Raw genomic sequence first — 3,520 nt, forward strand, 5'->3', positions numbered from 1 at the left:
AACTTGTTTGGTAAAAAAAATTGAAAGTGCTTTTAAGAGTCCAAAAAACTCAAAAATAGCAAAAACACACTTTTGATAAAAGCTTAAAAACGAAATTTTTGCCAAAAAGCGTTTTTTTAACTTAAAAGCTATATTTCACAAACATAATTTCAAATATGCTCTTAGTAAATGAATAGTCACCCATGTCATAAATCAAGTTTAATTAGAAGATAACAGTTTTAGAGTCTGTTTGAGATTGCGTTTGAGAAATATAACTTTTACGTCAAAAAAAGCTTTTAAGAAAAATCTTCAATTTTAAACTTTTGCCAAAAGTGTGTTTTGGCCATTTTTAGGCTTTTAAGGCCCTTAAAAGCGCTTTTAAATTTTTTTACCAAATAAGTTTTTTTTTTTTTTTTTTCAAACAGACTTTTTGAGTATTAAAAGCACTTTTAAACTACTCAAACGCAATCTCAAACATGCCCTTAGTAAACTTAATTTATTGAAAGGGTATGTTGGCAAGTATGTGGTAGAAAATTCTAAACCCTTGTGATATCATAATTACATGAACAATCCCCAAACCTTTATTATTAACAAGTTTTATTCTTTTAAATATTTTTAAGGGATAAATATAAAATTAGTTTTTGTGGTTACACCGATTTGCAATAAGGTTCATGTGGTATGTAAATATTTTGAAAGCTCTTTGTGTTATAAAATAATTATAATAATAAATAAGTCATTCCAACTAACTTTTTTTTTTTTTTTTTAATGAAGACGGTTAAAAGTCATGTTAGCATCAATCAAATCATGACATATTACTCATAATATATATATATATATATATATATATATATATATAATAGGTTAACTAACATGAAATTTATATTGCAAGTGTTCAACTTCTCTAATTACATCCTCACTGACGTCACCTAATTTCCATGCGAACCATAAGAATGCTATTTCGAAAATCCATAGTGGATTGCAACTATGGTATGTAAAAATTTGAGGGTGGTTCAGCCACCCTCCATTTGGCCAAAGAGAGTGGCTCGACAGTCCTTAATTTTAGTTTATTTTTTTTAATTTAATATTATGATTTTTTTTATTTAGATATTCATATTATTAAAAGTGACACATGTCATAATTCGATTGGTGCTGATGTGATATTTAATGGTTTCTGTAAAAAAAAAAATTAGGCAAAAGTTAGGTGTAAAGACCTATTTGTTATTTTTGCATCCACAAAGAACTGCCAAAATATTTTTATACCGAAGTAGTGTTATCACATGGACTAATTTAACATTTCTCTCTATTTTTAATCACAAAAAATGTGTGTGTGAGAGAGAAAGAGAGAGGGAGAGAAGCAATCGAAATTTTTATTAATATCCCCCACGAAGGTGCTTTCCTTTAGATGGAAGGCGGCTAATATTATTGTAAAACATTTTGTCTAATCATGAGTAGTGGGTGCCCAAACAGTTGGACAAATAAAAGAAGATAAATTGAGCAAAGGGGAAGATGGAACGTGCACAAACACAAGAGAGGGGAAAAAGGACATATGCCCAACATGTGGGTGTGGTTTGGGAACAAAGCAAGGAAAGCTTAAGAGCGTGCAAATGATTCACATGGCATGATCCTTCACAAGCCGCCATCCATTTCTTTCTCTCTCACACCTCATTACCCAAATCTCACATTCCCAACCTTATCTCAATCCTATTTTCATATTTTTAATACCATGATGGCTTGCTTGTCCCTTGCATGGCTGCCACACCCACAGCCTGTACAATTGGACTTATGTTTTATTAATTCTAACAAAGGTTAGAGTATTGTTGATTATGTCATTACAAATTTTATTTTTTCATTAGTTTTAGTCATTAAATTATTAGCATGAATGGTACTGATATTGTCAGTGAAGTACCCAAATGTTGAAGTGCTCAATGGGCCTAGTTGAGGGTCAGTTGGCCCAAAGATAGCCTCAGACCATGTTTAGGGCCCGGACTCACAAAGCGGTATACATATGTGGTGGACTAGAATTCTTTTATTTCCATACGCCCCCAAACGGTAATATAATTTGTTGGAACAAGTGGATCATATTCTATCACTGGCTCATTGGGTATAATTAGTTTATGTGGGCTTGGGGACAAATAAGTTGTGAAGGGTATTTTGAGGTTTTCCAAAATACTTATAATTAGGGTTTTCTTATAAATATATTATGTTGTAACCCTAATTCATTAAATGGAAAAATATAGCCGCACTCTCTCCTGTGGACGTAGGCACATTGCCGAACTACGTAAATCTGTGTCTTAACTCTCTCTTGATCTCTCTCTTTTTGATTTCATATTATTCATCATTGTTGTGCACTATAACAACATAATTCTATAAGGAGAAATGCTAGTGGTCAATAAGTTCTCTATATTTAGCCCCTATTATCTTACAATCAATCATTGAATTTGTGGGATCCACCATTGACTTATGTGAAATTTATATAAGTTTACAAATCCAATGGTTGATTGTAAGGGAATATTATTAACCCATAGCATTTCTCTTCTATAAGGAATGTTATCTGCCTAAATTTGTTCGATAAGAAAAGGACCGATTGGGGCACTCTCTCAAAAGGTAAGTAATCTATGAGCCTTAACTGCCTTACTCGTTTTGATAAATATTATTTATTCTTTGATTATTATTATTATTATTATAATAATAGAACAATGGACATATACAATTATATTCTTATATGACATATATGTGTGATTGTATATTAAATGATTATATGCACGTGAGATTCTTAAGATGAATTGTATTTGAGTTATGGTGTGGTTTGTGTGGATATTGCAAAAGATCATGTTCAAAAGTCCTTACGACTTATAAAATAAATTGTTTGTAGTCATAAATGGAACTGAAAACTCCATCTAGACTATAACATATTGAACATTAACAACTTATCTTGATTAGTATAAATGTTGTCATAGCGAATGATGTATCACTACAAGAATCAATTTTTTTGGTCACGGACCAATAGTAACGTGTATATAGGGTTAACACGTTACTAAAGTGTTGTAACGTGTCTCTTGTAATGTGTATGGCGGGTTGCGATATTGGACGTAACTATTTGAAGTTTTGTAACGTGTTAGAATCTGACACGTTACCAAATGGTAATGTGTTAGAAATTAACACATTACAATTAATTTGTAACATGTTGGTTTCTACCACGTTACCAAATGGTAATGTGGTAGATAATGCCACATTACCACGGGTGGTAACGTGGCTTGTTGTGCCACGTTACAACTTGTTGTAACGTGGCAGTTAATGCCACGTTACCACCTGTGGTAACGTGGCAGTGTATGCCATGTCACTAAAGTTCATAGTGATTTTTTTTTTTTTTTTTTTTGTAATTTTCTCCTGATAATCAGACCTCGACAGGTCGTATACGTTACGACCTCGACACCTGATATACGAGTTACATATAACGACAACCCAATAATCAATAATCCAACATCAATAATCAATAATCCAACCTCAACATCAATAATCAAGATTCAACCCAATAATCAAA

This window comes from Corylus avellana, chromosome ca5 (assembly GCF_901000735.1).
Source record: "Corylus avellana chromosome ca5, CavTom2PMs-1.0".
NCBI lineage: Eukaryota > Viridiplantae > Streptophyta > Magnoliopsida > Fagales > Betulaceae > Corylus > Corylus avellana.